The 17,683-nt window shown below is 41.0% G+C and overlaps 1 protein-coding gene and 1 pseudogene across 10 annotated transcripts in view; one reads left to right on the top strand and one right to left on the bottom strand.

Moving 5' to 3' along the window:
- ENOX1 (ecto-NOX disulfide-thiol exchanger 1) overlaps window positions 1-17,683 on the top strand; it is a 585,101-nt gene that overhangs the window by 381,560 nt on the left and 185,858 nt on the right. The window lies entirely within an intron of this gene.
- On the bottom strand, window positions 13,617-13,994 carry LOC112611127 (annotated as a pseudogene).

Genomic DNA, 17,683 nt, shown 5'->3' with positions numbered 1-17,683 from the left:
AACATTTTAATCCTTGGACTTCATATTTCCTGAAAATGTTTATCTAGTCCGGGTTTTGCCTCCTAATGTTAGTTCTTTTTTATGGTTTTTATATTTAATTTTCCGTTTATGAGTTCTTTATTCCATTTCTAAATGCAGAAAGGTTTGCCCACTCTGGAAGTTGTTATATTCCCTATTTTCCATGCCCCCATTGACTTAAATCTGCCTTTTATTGGAAATTAAATTCTTAGGCATATTTTTATCTATTTCTGAAGTATCTATTCTGTACTACTGATTTATCTATTTTTATTCAAAGACGACATTATTTCAGTTCTTATAGTTCTATGGTATGTTTACATGACATATCTGATGCCCTTTTGACTATATCTGGTGTGCCCCACTATTGTTTATTTTCCACATAGCCACAGAGCCACGGATGCCACTGCTTGCTCAGGTGTCATGCTGGCCACCTCTGGAGTTCTTCACTGTGAATGCAGAATGTTAGAGGCAGCCTTTTAATGTTTCAGAAGGGACTTAAAGATTATTTAGTATAACCTTCCTTCCAAGAAATCCTCTTTAAAACATTTCTGACAGGATTATGGAGAGGCTGGATTTTATGAGTACTTGGCTTTCTCCCAAAGTTTCTGATATTTCTAAATAACCAACCACTCTTCCCATATTTGTTGAAATTAAACTGACACTAAATCCCTTTCCTCACTGCTTCTTCAATTTATTGAGAGATTAAAATTATCAGCAAAGCAAGGCGTAAAATTTTTATATCCTCTGATTTTATCAAAAGGGTTTCCCAAGAAATCAAATCCCTCATTACTGTGGTAGCACACCTTTCAGATGCGCTGTCGTGCACTTCCCCAGCGACGCCTCTTCCACTTCCCTCCCCTTTCATCATCACCAAATGTTCCCCACACCGTGATTCTGCTCCCACCTTTATGAATTTCTCTGTTTACCTTCTTCATGGGAAGTGCTACTTGAGATCATTACATTGAATTTGTTCCTTTTATCCCAAATATACCATTATACTGTTATGCTCTAATCCTAAATCCCATACTCCAAAGTCCTGGCTGCTCTGTGAGATGATATTTACCTCCATTATTGTTTCTTGTTTGTTGTATTTCCCATACTTTGTTTTGGTTTTGTGAAGTTTTTTTGTTGCCTTTGCCTTTTGTTGTTGTTGTCAATACTGTGTGCCTTAGTGTAGATCCAGGTTTTTTCAACTAGTCTGTTGGAACATTTGTGTTCCATTGTTGTTGTAAGGTAGAGTGGAGGCATAAGTATTATACTTAAGTGGCCTAACAATGATGGCAAACTCTGGGTTAAACACAGATAAATTGCTTTCCTTATGGGTTTTCCCAAGGCTTTTACTATGCTAATGTGCACTAAGTAGTTCTCAAAGAGTAGAATCTACTATGTAGAATTCCTAACTTAATTTAGCCTTTAAAAAATGCCTGCGTTAGGACAAATACCTAAAGCATGCGGGGCTTAAAACCTAGACTATGGGTTGATAGGTACAGCAAACCACCATGGCACATGTAACAAACCTGCACATTCTGTACATGTATCCCGGAACTTAAAGTAAAATTTAAAAATTAATTAAAAAACAAACTTGTGAGCCTCTCATGAGATGCTAAAATATTCACTGTGGAGATCCTTCTCCACTACCATCCATCCTTCTGTGCCTCATATGATATCCTCTGCATGATCTAGTTCACAATTTTGTTTGTTTATGTTTGTGCTGAAGAGTGTCACTCCCTAATCTCAAATTTCAAAATAACTCCCTTGTGGTCAGGTGTTGCCTGAAACCTTCTTCTCAGTTTTCTGTGGCACACGTTGTCCCTTTTCAGGGGCCCCGCCTCTGGTGTCACAAGTTGAAATCTAGGATACCAAATCCTGAGCTTTGGCACCTCTTGTGTGACCAGCTGCTCTCTTCCTGTATACCCTAATTTCTTTTCCAAAGTTATAATCATCAACTGGAAGGAGAGCTGAAAAGCAGGAGCTGAGTGCCCAGCTTTTAAGTTTCTTGCCCAGGCCTGCATGGAAACTAATAGTGCTTTCTGAATATTCTCTGGCCATGAGATAATACCTTGCTTTTCTATAAACTTTTTGAAATCTCCTTTCTTATTGTCAACAATATTTCTTTAGCCGTTATTGACTCTGGGGTGATACACATCTTTTACTCCAAGCTTCTTAGCATGCCATTTGTGGTATTTTAAACACATGTTCCAGAAAGACATCATACTTCCAGATTAACAACATAGAGCCACATCCTTAAGCAGTGACTAATTTGGAGCCAACGAAAGACGTCTTCACACTTGTAAGGATCTATCAGCACCCTTAAGTGTTCCTTGGCTCATACTTCGCCGTTTCTCTTTCAGAAGCCCTGGGTTCACTACCGCTGCTTCTGTTTCCTGCCATTCTGAGAACTTAGCTTTCTAACTCTTGGAAGGCTAAGATAGGTTACAAGTCTTTCTCTGTCCCCTTCACTACCCTCTCCCATTCACTGGTATTTCCACTTCTTTTCATTCTTCTCTGCTTCCTCAGAGTACTTTTTTCTAATTTCCTTCTTGGGTTGTTTAATCCTCACAGGAACACCTTCATCCTCTTTAATATGCCCAGATATGAAGAGGGATTTGTTAAATCCTTTCATCTCCTCAAGCATCACTCTTTTAACTGAGATTTATTGAGCCAGATGTTATGCTAAATACCGGGAATACGGGACATAGACCTTACTGTCATGCTTTAGAGTGGTGGGAGAAAGAGGAAAGAGTAAATACACAAATACAAATCAACTTGATAAGTGGTTATGCTACTAATAGATAAAGGGTGCTATAGGATGTCACTGAAGAGAGTTAAGCAGGGGAGTAGCAGAATCAGAATTATATTTTTACAGAGCATGTTTGTAACCCCTATAGAGGACTGATGGGGGTGTGGAAAGGTTGGCAACCAGACAGGAGTTACCCAGACAAGAGACAGCGACGGCAGTAATGCCAGCGATTATCCTGAGCAGTAGAGATGGAGTGATCTGAAGGGACTCGTGAGACATTTTATTGTAAAAACCACAGGAATGGATGACTAAGACCACATGGAACATAAGGAGGGTGAAGAATCAACAGTGACCCCTAGGCTTCTAGGCTTGCAAGCTGGGTTAACCATAGAGCCATTTGCTTAGAACGTGGGGAAGGCTGAAAGAGAAGGGTGGGCAAGATGACTCATTTTCTTTTGGATATGTTGAGTTTGAGGAAGCTGTTGAAAGAAAAGCTGTGGTGAGCAGGGAGATTGATGGTCCTGGCATGCAGGAAGGCAGGCCTGATGGAGATGTGGCTTTGGTGGCCACAACATAGGGATGGTTGTTGACGCCCTGGGGACCATAATGCCCAGACACACTTCTACTGTGAAATTAGGAGGAAGCTCTCAGATGCTCCCTCAGGTTTCAGCCTAGTCTCCAGATCCCTCTCTCGTGTCCCACTACATTCCCACTATTGCAGGGCTCCAAGATTTGAAATGAGAGAAGTGGTCAGAAATAAAAAATGGAATCTGGAAATCCTGCCTGAAACCATCTCTTCAGCTCACAAATACACTCAGGACTGTCCGTTGATAAACCACCCCACATGCTTGTTTTTAAAATGAAAATCCTACTCACACCAGGAAAGGTTCTTTCTTTAGTCTCTTCAGATGTTAATGGTGGCATTCTCTGACACAAGCATGATGAAGGGGATAGAGACAGCCTGGCAGGTACCAGTGGGGGTCTCTAAAGGACGATGCTCAAAGTTCTCTTTTGTTTTTATCTTCCGTCTTGTTGAAAGATTTCTCACTATCAAGTGTCAGAAAACAAACAGACCCTTGACTTATGTTTCGCAATGTATGTACCTGATTTCATGTACTTGTGACAGTTCTGTTACACTCTGTGCGTTACCCTTTCTTCCCCAGGACATCAGGACAGTACATTTGTACATTTATTTACTCACCACAGTATTACAGTATTTTTTACAAGGCACTAGAGGAACGGCAATTGGCATGACTGACCAGTGACGCTCTTCCGGAGAACACATATCTCTAAAGAAGATGTCATCAAATAATTATACAAATGACTAATTATAATTGTGGGATGTTATAAAGAGGAATTGGGAGCCTAACTTTGTTTGGAGGTATTGGAGAAGCTTCAGAAAAGGTTCCTCTAAAGTGGTAATATTCAAACTAAGACCTGAAGGATAAATTAGACTTATCTAGTTAGCAGGAGGGAAGAGCAGGAAGAAAGGGAGAATTTGAAAAGACGAGAAAGTTATAAAAGCAGAAAATGTCCTGTTCAAAGACCTGAGATGAAAGGAGCTTAGCCCCTTTAAAGAAGAGAAGAGTGGGTGTATGTGGGCCAGAGGTAATGGTTCGGATGGAGTGGGATTTGCAGGTTGGTGCTTAACACAAGTCTGGTGGGATAGGCTGGGGCCAGGCCATGCCTTCCAAAGCTTGGAGTACAGACTCTATTTGAAGTGCAAACTACTGAAGTTTTAAGGAGATACGTGACCTCTGACTCGTGTTTTTTGTTTCTTTATTTCTCCTAATAAAAAAGTATCTGACTCGTTTTATACAGACTGCGTTGAAAAATGGCAAGAGGGGAGGCTGGATTTATGTCTAGAAGGCTGCTGTCCAAAAAGGGATGGCAGAGGTAGATGGGGCAGAGGTAGATAGCCTAGATACATCCAATGGGACTGGAATATGGAGCACCTACCATGTGCAGGCACTGCCATAGGTGCTACACATGCTCTCCTGGAACTTGCATTCTAGTGCTAAGCTGATGTGTGTGTGTCTACAGTATTTCTTTTGTTTGTTTGTTTGTTTGAGACAAGATTTTACTCTGTCATCTAGACCAGTGTGCAATGGCATGATCACAGCTAACTACAGCTTCAACTTCCCGGGCTCAGGTGATTCTCCCCCTTGAGTAGCTGGGACCACAGGTGTGTGCCAGCTAATTTTTTGTATTTTTAGAAAAGACGAGAATTCACACCATGTTGCCCAGGCTGGGCTCTCACTCCTGGGCTTGCTTGATCAAGCAATCTGCCCGTCTTGGCCTCCCAAAGTGGTAGGATTACAGGTGTGAGCCACTGCACCCAGCCTGTCTACAGTATTTCTAGAGATAAGAGAATGTGTAAAATCTGTTTTCAGAAAAAGATTTGCTTTGGCCTGTTCCATGTAGTATAGAAGGTAATTGACATCTTTTAAAGCAAATCAAAGATTGTTCTCAAATAACTCTCCACAAATGACAAAAGCCTATATCCTTGTTGGCTAGAGATGTTACAGACTTCTTGTTAAATGCTTAATATAGTATAGTCATTTTTCTATTCCATGTAATGAATAAGATAAAGTTACTTGCTTAGTATTAGGTCGACCTCTTCTGAATTATTAATGTAAAAATTTTTTTGCCCTATGTATACTACAACAAATACATATATATTTAAATTTTATTCTAGTTTGCACCTCTTGATTAGCTTAATCTTTATTTGCTCTGTTGTACTCTGGTATATGTACTACTCATTAGCCTTTTGAACTATGCTGGCTACATTCTTATTCACTAGACTAAAACTAGAGAAAATATTTTTAAATAATTGCATGTATATTGACATATGTACATGTATTAAATATATACTCTACCATATATAATTTTTCTATGTATATATCACAAATACATACATTCCCTAATTTTCTTGATCAGTATCTTTAATAGCCCGATGAGCTGAGGGAAAATATTTGCATTCCACACTAGGAAATTGTATCCTCTGCTCAGAGTGGACATTCTAACTCGGCAGAGAATAGAAAGAAAAGCCAGACAATTAAATTCCCATATTAAAATGAGTTTGAGTGTTCCTATACTGATATAAAGTGTGTATATATGTATGTGCATGCATGTAAATTGTTGTATATTGGATTTTTGCATTGGGTTAATGTCAAAGTCTTTTATTTGTAACTATGGATTAATTACATAGGGGACTTCTCTTCCATATCCATTGTTTGCTTTTATTTCCTTTGATTATTCTGCAGCCTGCTTTATAGTTTACAATGTGTTACATACTGCATTCTTGAATTGTAAGCACATGTCATTTGTGTGCTAATATAATTACTCTATCATCTGTCTAATAGACTGTGCTGGACTTCTTCTATGGGAAAGAACTGTAGCTAATCATCTTTGTATTTCCTCTATCATTAAAGTTGGGTGCTTGGTAACTATATAGTTGAATGAATATGTAATTTGGTTCATTTATATAAATAATTACATAAAATGCATAATACCTGGAAAAGTCACTTTTATACTTGGTCCTTAGACTATCTAAACTGTAGTTTTTATGTCTTCAATCAGTTAGATACGAAGAGTAACTATGACTTCCAGCCCCCTTATTTGACATCCATGATTTATTTTTCTCATAATTGAACATTATGTTTTCAGATTCCTTCTTTTATAAAAATGTGTCCTTCCTGTCTTTCTTTATCATGATTATGCTTTCATCTACCTTCTTGCACAGATGGAGTATATTTATAATAGCTGTTTTAGTGTACTTATCTACTGATTCTATTATCTGTGACATTTCCGAATCTCTTTCTTGATTGATTTTTATCCTTATGATAGGTCTTATTTTTCTGTTTCTTTGTATGCCTACTAATTTATTATTGGTTGCCAGACATTGTGAATTTTATGTTCTCAGGTGCTGGACTTTTTCTTTTTCTTTCCTTTTTTGTCTTCCTTAAAATATTTTTAAGATTTTTTTTTTTCTGAGATGCAGTCAGGCTCCTTGGAAACAGTTTGATTCTCTCAAGGCTTTGATTTTATACTTGGGTTAATGGATTTAAGCAGCCTTTAGATTGGAGATAATTTCATCCCATTTCTGAGGCAAAACACTTCTGGGAACTCTTTACTGGTATATTGCAAGGTTTCTTCTCTCTGGATCTTGGGAACTTGAGCTACTCCCTGCACTTTGTGAGCTTCAGAAAGGTTCCATCGGTGGCTTTTGCCCCAGCCTTCGCACTTCCCTCTCAGCCTCTTCTGATCAACGTGCAGCCACAGACTCTGAGAGGACCTCTGAAGATCTCGAAAGCTCTCTGTCTCTGATTAGCCCCTTCCTGTCTTGTACTCTGCCCTGAAATTTCCAGGAGCATTGGTCTTCCCAGATGTCAAATTTAGACAGACCTCGAGCTCTGTTCTGGTTTCTCTTCCTTGCATTAAACCCTGGAAACTTTCTAGACAGTGGCTGGGACTATCATAAGTTTCACTTCATTTATTTCTCCTCTCTCAATGATCACTGTCCTGCACCTCTTGTTGTACAGTATCTGAAAACCATCATTTCATATATTTTGTTTGATTTTTGAGTTGTTTAAAGTAGGAGAATAAATTCTATCCTCGTTACTTCCTGGTGGCTGGAAGCAGAAGTTTACAGACAAAGTCTTTTTAAAATGAATGTACATATTCCCTAGGGATATAAGAAGTTAAAAATCTGAGGCTATGATATGAGTGACTTTACTAGGAATACTAAAAAGAATAGTAATAAAACCTGTAATTATTTGGCACCTAATATGTGACAAATACTCTAAACATCTTGCATCATTGAAGCTTCTGCTAGCTAAATGTTATTAACACCATTTTATAGATGAGGGAACTGTGTTTAGGTGATGTGAATTAACTTACCCAAGGTTACTCAGCTGGAAGGAAACGGTGCTGGAATTGATAACCAGGTTTGTCTACCTAAACTGTTTCCACTATATCAGGATTTGGGGGCAGATGGTTAAAGCAAAACCTCCTATGTTTTTTACCTTAGGCCAGCTCTGTCTTTACACTTTTGTTTTTAAAAATAAATACCTTGGGTGGAAATACATCATTGGTGGTGGGGGTAGGGGAGAATCATAGAGATTTCTTTGTATTACATTGAAATTTAAAGATTTCAATTATTTAATTATTATGCATATCGCTTTTTGTTGTCCTTGAATGCTGCAGATTTCTGTTTTCGAACCTGGGTCCTGTGATCTAGATATTGTACTAAAGTTGAACCAGGAACAACTTAGTAACATAAAGTGGACTTCTATGAGTAACACCATGGTGGTCATGTACTCAGGTTTATGACAATAACCAAAAAGTGATCATCAGTCTGGGAGAGAATATGTACATTGCAGTCTGAAAGCAAGTAACACTCTCTCAAAGAAAACAGAAACTTGGAATTTTTAATGTTTAACACGAATGAGATGGACTTGAGTGAACCTACGTACATCCTGCATGGGAAATCCAGAATGCAGAGCAGGTGGGATTGCTGATTTGGTAACTCAGGTGGAGGGAGTTCCTGGCTAATGGATTCCATCTCTCAGAAAAGGACAGGCAAGGTCATCTGCTGAGGATTAGTAGGCTGATGAGGAATGGCAAGTTGGAAGAGAAGGGAGAACGCTTGAAGGTTTCACTGGGGGAGAGACGGGAAGCTGACCAGAAATATACGGTAAGATGTCTGGACATTCTTTGAGAGCCCTGCAAGGTTTTCTCCAGCACTTTTGTGTCCTTCCAATAGGCAGGCATGGAGAGGGAAGGTGGGGTTTATCCAAGGTTGGATTTTAACAGGTGGGGAGAATGAAAGGATAAGGGCACGAAGAAGGCATGAGCATTTTCAGGAGAGTAATTTCGGAGCTGGACTACACACTCCTACAAGAGTGGGGGTGAAGCCATGAAAAAAGGGCTGGGTTGATGGGGCAAGAAAGTGGAGGGGTGGTTGCATGGGCAGAACTGAGGACGGCAAGCAGAGGGTTGGAAAGGTGGGAAAGTGCAAGGACAGAGGGGCGTTAGCCCATTACAGCAGTATGTGGGGATCCTGCCTGCGGTCTTTTCAGGAGAAAAAACTTTTCCTTCAACACTGAGGAACTGTCTCTGCAACAGGCAGGTGGTGGCTTTAGAACCTGAGGTCTTAGGTTTGAATCCAGGCTTGTTCCCTTAGCTGTGTAAACTTGGGCAAGTGAATTAACTTCTCTGAGTTTGTCTGTAAAGGAGAGGATAATCATCATCAGAGAATTGTTGCCTTTTCTAGAATCGGTAAAGTGTGGTACATATTAAAGGGATCAAATGTGTTCGTTTATGTTACCCTCGTTGGAGAGCAGTTTAGGATGGCATGGGGAAGGGGAGAAGAGTGACCTTGGATGACTTCCTATTTTAAGGGAATGAAGAGAGAAAACTTGGCCCCTGTAAAAAATGATCCCCTTGTCCTGACATCCCCTATTGGAGGAGAAGTGACAACCATTCTCTACAAGCCATGTGGAGGCACCCACACGTACCCAATGCACACCCACAAATCATAGCTCTGTGACACTGAAGCTGACCTTTGGACAAAGCCAGGGTTAGGGCTGCTGACCCCACAGAGTAAAAAACCTACATGTAAGTTTTGACTCCCCCAAGACTTAACTACCAGTAGCCAGATGTTGACCAAAAGCCTTAAAATAATGTAAACAGTTGATTAACACATATTTTATATTTATGTGTGTTATATGCTATATTCTCACAGTAAAGTAAGCTAGAAGGAAAACAAATGTTATTAAGAAACGATAAGGAAGGGGCTGGGCCCAGTGGCTCATACCTACAATCCCAGTACTTTGGGAGGCCGAGACAGGCAGATTGCTTGAGTCCAGGAGTTTGAAACCAGCCTAACCAACATAGTGGTAAAATCCTGCCTCTGAAAAAACAAACAAACAAACAGTGGGGTATGGTGGCATGCACCTGTAGTCCCAGCTACTCAGGAGGCTGAGGCAGGTAAATCGCTTGAGCCTGGGAGATCAAGGCTACAGTGAGCCATGATTGTGCCAGCATACTCCAGCCTGGGTGACAGAGACCCTGTCTCAGAAAAAAAAAAAAGGAAAAAAAGGGAAAATACATTTGCTGTTCATCAGGTGGAAGTGGATCATCATAAAGGTCTCCATGCTCCTTGTCTCCATGCTCCTTGTCTTCATGCTGGGTAGGCCGAGGAGGAGGAAAAGGCAGAGTTGGTCTTGCTGTCTCAGGGGTGTGAGAGGTGGAAGAGATGAGGGAGTTGGAAGGGGAGGCAGGAGAGGCAGGCATACTCACTATAACTTTTATTGAAGAAAATCAGTGATAAGTGGACCTTCAAAGTTCAAACACATGTTGTTCAAGAGTCAATTATATTAGAGTATTTTCTAGTCATCTGTTTTAGCATCCTCTGGAAAGTAGATTTCTGGGCCTATTTTAGACCTTCTAAAACATGAGGCCTGGAAACTGCAACTAAAGTTTGATTCCTTGAAGTACCCCAGGTTCTTGGCTGGTGGAGAAACAAAAAAGAAAAACTCATTTGGCCTTGGAATGGGTAGGGAAGCTTCTCTGATGCTACATTTCTGCGGTCTTACTTACAATGCAATTTTACAATAAAAGTAGCTCAGCTGTAAAGTACCTAAAACATAGTTGCATATGCAAATTAAAACTCGTGTATTGCGTATCTGCTATGCTCGAGCACTCTGCTGTGGTCTGAATGTTTGCATATCCCCACATTCATATGTTGAAATCCTAACCCCCAAGGTGATGATATTAGGACATGGGGACTTTGGGTGGTAATTAAGTCATAAAGGCAGAGGCTTCATGAATGAGATCAGTGCCCTTTTAAATGAGACCCAAGAGAGCCCCTTCACTGCTTCCACCATGTGAAGGTGAAATGAGAAGAGGCCATCTATGAACCAGAAAGTGGGTCCTCACCAGATGGCACATCTTCCAAGTGCCTTGGTCTTGGACTTCCTAGCCTCCAAAACATAAGTTTCTGTTGTTTATATGCTACCTAGTCTGTAGTATTAGTTACAGAAGCTCCCCATAGACTAAGACACACAGTATATAATCTCATTTAATTGGTTATTATCTTGAAAAAAGATGTTTTGGTCATCAAGACAGACATGATTGAGCTGTAATAAACTATATTTTCCTCTTTAACAGGGACATTATCTTGCTATCTATCATAGAAGATATAATTTTGACCTTGAGGCTTTACTTCTGAATGTTTATGCCTATAGGGCAAAAGGACTCCTTTTCTTTAAGGGGAAGGAGAAATATGGTAGTCTTAAAGTTCACTAAGTCTCTCTGACCACAAGGGCATCTTTAAAGAAATATTCCTCACTTCACTGGATAGGCGCCTTGTGACCTCCATCAGTTAATGCATCCTAGCCATTTATTCCATCTCAGCAGGAAAAATGAGCCTCAATACCCTAATGTGAGGTGACTCCAGTCTCCATGGCGACCCTATGCACAGAGTGAATCACTGCTGATGAGGTTCTAACCAGAGACATTTTCATGAACTGTGCAATCACTCAAAAATGTTCATTTTATACTTTCAAGACTTAGTGGCCTGTCTTGGAAACCATGTATTGGAGAACATCTTTTTGAATTTGTTCATCCCCAGCTGTGAGAAAATACTGCCTAGTCATGGGTAGGAAAAAGGCAATTTAGAAAAATAATAGAGGAAAACAATGATTTCATCCTTGTCTGAATTTTGTATGTCATTTTTGCTGGGGCTTCGCCAGGAGACGGGCAGGCCAGAGATTCTGCAGGGGCACCAGAGGAGCCCAGTATGCAGCAGGCCTCAGCCACCAGAGAAGACTGGAAAGGGCATGAAAGTGCGGGAAAGGCCACTCAGTATGGCAAGAGGAAAGCACAGGTCCGTGCGCCCTGGAGAGGTAGTGTTGCTCCTACCCTGCTCTGTCACATGGTGGCAAAGTGGCCGTGGGCAAGCTACACAGACTTCAAGGGCCTTGCAGTGCCTAGCTGTCAAAGGCAGGTATTCAGGCTCCCTTAAAGCTCTGACTTTCTAAGACTTAGAGGGAAAAGTCTTAAAAATCAAGAACATAAGACATTAATATGCACAATGCTAAAATGACTAACATCTGGTTAATGTCTGGAAGGAATAAAGCAACATGGTGACTTTTAACAGGAACCACAGGAAGAGTGTCTCCTGAAGTTAAGGTAATCTTGGCCAGGACTGGTGGCTCACGGCTGTCATCCCAGCACTTTGGGAGGCCGAGGTGGGTGGATCCCCTGAGGTCAGAAGTTCAAGACCAGTCTGGCCAATATGGTGAAACCGTGTCTCTACTAAAAATACAAAAAATTAGCCAGGCATGGTGGTGTGCGCCTGTAATCCCAGCTGTTCAGGAGGCTGACACAGGAGAATCGCTTGAACCCAGGAGGCAGAGGTTGCAGTGAGCCGAGATGGTGCCACTGCACTACAGCCCGGGCTACAAGAGCAAAACTCTGTCTAAAAAAAAAAAATCAAGGTAATCTTTTTGGTGGGGATGATATTGTTTGTTTGTATATCTGGTCTTTAATGGATACAGAGAGCTCCTACAGAGTCAGTCACACATACAGCCATGTGAGTGATGCCGGAGAATCTTTGTAAGGAACTCAAATCTTGCCAGGCTTTGAAGAAACAAGTGGCAAGAAAAGGAAGGACATTTTCCTGCCAGTTTCCAGGCTTTTGACGTAGCAGTGGCATCTGCTGAGTAACCGGTACCGGAGGACAAACACGAAAATGAATAGTAATTTAGATGCTAGCGATTAGATGGTCTCAGTTCAAGCAATCTTCAGAAAAGAGCAGCACAAGTAGAGATTTTCTTATCAGTAAAACCTAACGGGGGTACATGCTATCTGAAATCTCAAATAAGTGGCCATTGTTTGTTTTTATTTGTAATTGTTTTCATCATGGCTCTATCTGATTACCGAATTTACAGTTCTGTAAAGAAACTTTGTGGAAATATGAGCAGGGAGGAACAAGAAATGCATATTTTCTCACCTGCATCCCCTTGGCAAACCTCTTGCTGGTCCTGAGCCCATCGCAGCCTATGTGGGATGGGCTTCTTCTTTGAATGAGTAAACAAAGTATTCTGCTTTAAACAGCTTCCTGCTGGGCTCCATGCTTGTGGATAAGGCCATGTTTCTTCGGATCACATTCATGAGAACGAAAGCAACACTGGGGCAAAAATAGCAAAAGTATGGATAATTAAGAATTTATTGTGATATGTTTGTCCACTGTATAGGAAGATAATCACACCAACTCAATGTTTGTGGAAATCATAAGATTGGAGAGTTTGAAAGGACTTTAGATAATAATATCTCATGCTAGTTTTGTTTTGTTTGGAGACAAAGTCTTACTCTGCCCAGGCTGGAGTGCAGTGGTACAATCTCGACTCACTGCCGTCTTGACCTCCCAGGCTCAAGCCATCCAAGTGATCCTCCTACCTCAGTCTCCTGAGTAACTAGGACGACAAACGCACACCACCACACTTGACTAATTTTTATATTTTTGGTTGAGATGGGGTTTCACCATGTTGCCAGGCTGGTCTTGAACTCCTGAGCTTAAGTGATCTGCCTGCCTTGGCCTCCCAAAGTTCCAGGATTATAGGTGTGAGCCACTGCACCCGGCCCTGGAGACAATATTTCATTTAAACCTTAGTAATCTGCCCCACAGTAGTGAATGTGTCATGCTGTTCCCGTGCACATGGCAGATGTTGCTAGTCCATCAGAGGACTTTCTTGCTACTGAGGTAGAATTTGCGCTTCCATTGCAACATAGCACTCCAAGGAGCCAACACCAGTTCATATGTGAAGAAATCTATCTGCTAGTCTTTCTGCTAACACTGATCTGGTCCAGCCCTTGCATTTTTTTTTCCTGTAAAGGTTTTATTACGTGGGGAGGGGAGGGATTCCTCCTTCTTGGCAGCCACTTTCCTCATGGAAGCCATGACCAGAATGTTGTTCAGCTCCTCTCTCTTCCTCCTCCTTGGCCTTTTCTTGATGAATTTGAGGGCCTCTTTGTCTTTGGAGACTTGTGGCAGCTCCATGGCATGTTGCATGGGGCAAAGCCACATACCTCTCGGATCACATCTCCCATGAACTTGGTGTGCTTGGTGGGATGTTCGTGCCAGCAGCTGTGCCTTGGCTAGCTTGTGTTCTTGGTCACCTCGTGGCCCTTGTTTGAGGCCCAGGGCCCCAGAGTAATGTAGAGCCATGGCTGCTGCTCATGATTGGCTGCCGCTCATCATTGGCTGCCGCTCATCATTGGCTGCCACAGCACTTTCATATGATGGACAAGGAGACAGAGGTCTGGAGATTGTCTTGTTTAGTTCTACAGAACAACATGTCTTGATTGGTTTCTCCACTTTTGATAGATTTGAGAGAAAGACTGTAGGCACTCTTGCTTATTCCTTTCCTTGCCTGATGAAGAACATGCCAAGTTCAGGATGCCATTGAATTTTCACTCAGTGAAATTGGCTAGTCATACAGGAGCAGCCTAACCTTGGGCTGATCAAGAGGAGATTTCATTTTTCATTCATTCTCTGTAAGAATTTTGTAGATATTAAAGGAAAATCCTATTGATATTGCACAAGTGTATTAGTTCATTATGAATTGCTGTAAAAGAATCCCTGAGACTAGGCAATTTATGAAGAAAAGATGTTCATTTGGCTCACAGTTCTTCAGGCTATACAAGCACAGCACCTGCATCTTCTAGGCTTGTGATGAGGTCTCAGGAAGTTTACAGTCATGGTAGAAAGCAGTAGGTATGTCCACTTAGCAAGAGAAGGAGCAAGAGAGAGAAGAGGTAGTGCCAAGATCTTTTAAACAACCAACTCTCCTATGAATAACAGTGAGAACTCATTCATTTCCATAAGAAAGGGCCATCCATGAGGGATCAACTCCCATGACACAAACACCTCCACCAGGCCCCACTTCTAACACTGGAGATCACATTTCGACATGAGATTTGGAGGGGACACACATCCAAACCATATCAATAAGGCAACTGAGATGTGGATCAAATTAATGAACCACATTCATTTCTTTACATTCGTAGAGTCTCAATTATTCCTTGTTTCATTTTTAATTCTTGTAACTTTCTTTGTGCTAGAAGACCATACTTAATCATTCATCCTCTCTTTATGCTGTATCTATTTTTCCGTTCACCCATCCATCCATCCACCCACCTGTCATTAGTCCATCCATCCATCCGTCCATCTATCTAATCTGTATGTTCTGCCTAATGATGAGTCACTTAATGGAAAGAACTATATTTTATTCATCTTTGTGTTTCTTATGCCTCCCAGAACCATTCTTGTTATGCATTGGTATTCAATAAATACGTACTGAATAAAAAAATCTTTAGCCTGTGATTTCTTGCCCCTTTTACCTAATCTATTTTATTAGAACACTGCAAACCATTTGCCCACTTTCTTTCCAATTTGAAAAGAAACAATTAAAAAATACCTTTCTTAAAAGCTTGTAATTACCTTTTATCAGGACTTAGGCCTAAACACCCATAGCAGATAGCTCTGAGAATATTTAAGTTTCTTGGAATCACTTGTACTTCCAGCCAAAGGAAGGAAGTACTATTGTGTTTTGGCTGAAAATGAACTGTTTTAGAGCAGCAATTAAAAATTACAATGCTTCACATTATTTTCTCTTATTATTGGTCATCTTCCTTTTTATATGAATTATTTCTAATGACTAATGTAAAATATCAGAAATGCCCGCAGAGGCCTGGTTTTGCCTCAGACTTTTTGATACTGACTTATAATTGTCAGGATAGGGACCCGTCCCACTCCAGCAGCCTCACACCAATTTCTCGTGGCTGAACACAGAGAAAAGAACACAGCAAAGATATTTTTTCAAAATACTTCTAAGGAGAATCATTCATTTTATACTTTGAATGAAAAAACAAATTCATAAGAAAATCAGTAGCTTTTAAAGAAAAACATATTAATGATTTTAAATGTGTGTAAATGTGAAACCAAAATATATAGAAAATGTTGAAACTAAAATTTTATTCTCAAGAAAAAAAAAATGGGTATTTGAATTAATAATTACATTCCTCCCCCGGAGTTTAGCTCTTGTTGCCCAGGCTGGAGTGCAATGGCGTGATCTTGGCTCACCGCAACCTCTACCTCCTGGGTTCAAATGATTCTCCTGGCTCAGCCTCCTGAGTCACTGGGACTACAGGCACCTGCCACCGCACCTGGCTAATTTTTGTGTGTGTGTGTGTGTGTATTTTTAGTAGAGACAGGGTTTCACCATGTTCGCCAGGCTGGTCTTGAACGCCTGACCTCAGAGGATCCGCCCGTCTTGCCCTCCCAAGGTGCTGGGATTACAGGCATGAGCCACTGCACCCAGCCTCATACTAGTTTTAATGTCATAGTTTAGTAGTATCCCTCCTTCACTCCCATATTTATTAGCCATCTTTTATTGTGAATACCTAAAGTTATTCCTGCTGTCACAGAGCTCATGTTCTGATTGTGGAGACAGGTAATAAACAAGTAAACCGATTGATGAACGTATCATTAGAAATTGTAATGATTGCTATAAAGGAAATAATACAATGCTGCAATAATAGACCATACGGGGGAACTTACCATGAACAGGGTCTTTGTGGAGACTAAATTTAAGCTGAGATTCTGAGGTATGAGAAGGAGCCAGCTATGGAAAGAGGGGAAGGAAGAGCATGGAAGAGAACCCCAGAGGCAGAAGGAGCTTGACTCGCTTGGAGAAGTCCTGGACAACCAGCTTGGTGGTTGAGGTGGAACTGGTTATGTGAAGAGCTCAAAGTGGTTGTTAGAGGCCTTGCAAGTCCCGGGAAAGAGTTTGATCTTAATTCTAAAATTAATTGATTGAAGGTGACTTATTTATTCATTCCCTGAAATTGAGGGATTCTATGATTGAATTTAATGTTAAGAGAATGGATTTGGGAAGTGGGGTAGGAGTAGAAGCAAGAGAATCAGTTAAGAGGCCACACATGTGCAGGTCCCAGGTGAGTAGGGCTTTGACTCAGGGCATGATAGTGAAGTTGGAGAGATAAGGACAAATTGGGATAAGCTTTTGAGGTAGAGGACTTAAGATTTTGTGCTGGATTAGATGACAGGGGAGTGAGAGAGAGAGAATCAAGATGAATGCTAAATTTCTAGCTTAAGCAACTGGGTAAATGGGGTTTATGAAGTGAGAAACACAGGAGGAACAAATAGAGGGAGAAATCATGCACTCAGATTGGTACCTCCCGGGTTGGAGCTCCTGTGGGAAATCTAAGTGGTGGTATTGAGTAGAGACAGGGATATATGGGTCTGGAGTAAGATGGGTGGGCCAGAGATAATCGCATCCAGAGAGATCTGCGTTCATCAGCATGACTGGCACCATGGGCATGAGGGAAATGGCATAAAGAGAATAGAGGGAATAGCAGTAGGCTTTGAAAACTTCCAGCAGTTATAGTTTAGGAGGAAGGTGATAAGCCAGCAAAGGGGTTTGAGAAGAAATGAGTAGTCAGAAAATTAGAAGAGAAACAGAAGTGTGCATCGTTATGGGATCCAAGTCATATATTCAGCCAAGTGGTAGCCAGCATGATTGATTTCTTCTGAGTGGCAAAGTTGAAAGACTGCAATGGGGGCCAGGGTCATTGGTGACCTTCACAAGGGCCATTTTGGTGGACTTGTGGGGATAGAAGGCAGGTCGGTGGGCTAAAGGTTGAACAATATCATAAGGAACGGGTGAGATGGTACATAGGGAGGTCTTGCAAAAAGCCAAAAGGGCTGCACAAGGAAAAGGGATTCATAGTAGCCAGTGCCTTCAGATAGTAATGGATGTGCTATTTTTCATTTTGTTTTTGAATTGGCCCTCCTTCAATAAGCAAAAACAAAACCAAAAAAGGGAAGGGAGGGAG

The sequence above is a fragment of the Theropithecus gelada genome, chromosome 17, assembly GCF_003255815.1.
Source record: "Theropithecus gelada isolate Dixy chromosome 17, Tgel_1.0, whole genome shotgun sequence".
Classification (NCBI taxonomy): Eukaryota; Metazoa; Chordata; class Mammalia; order Primates; family Cercopithecidae; genus Theropithecus; species Theropithecus gelada.
Note: the sequence above shows the minus strand (reverse complement) of the source record. Positions and strands in the feature narration are given on the sequence as shown.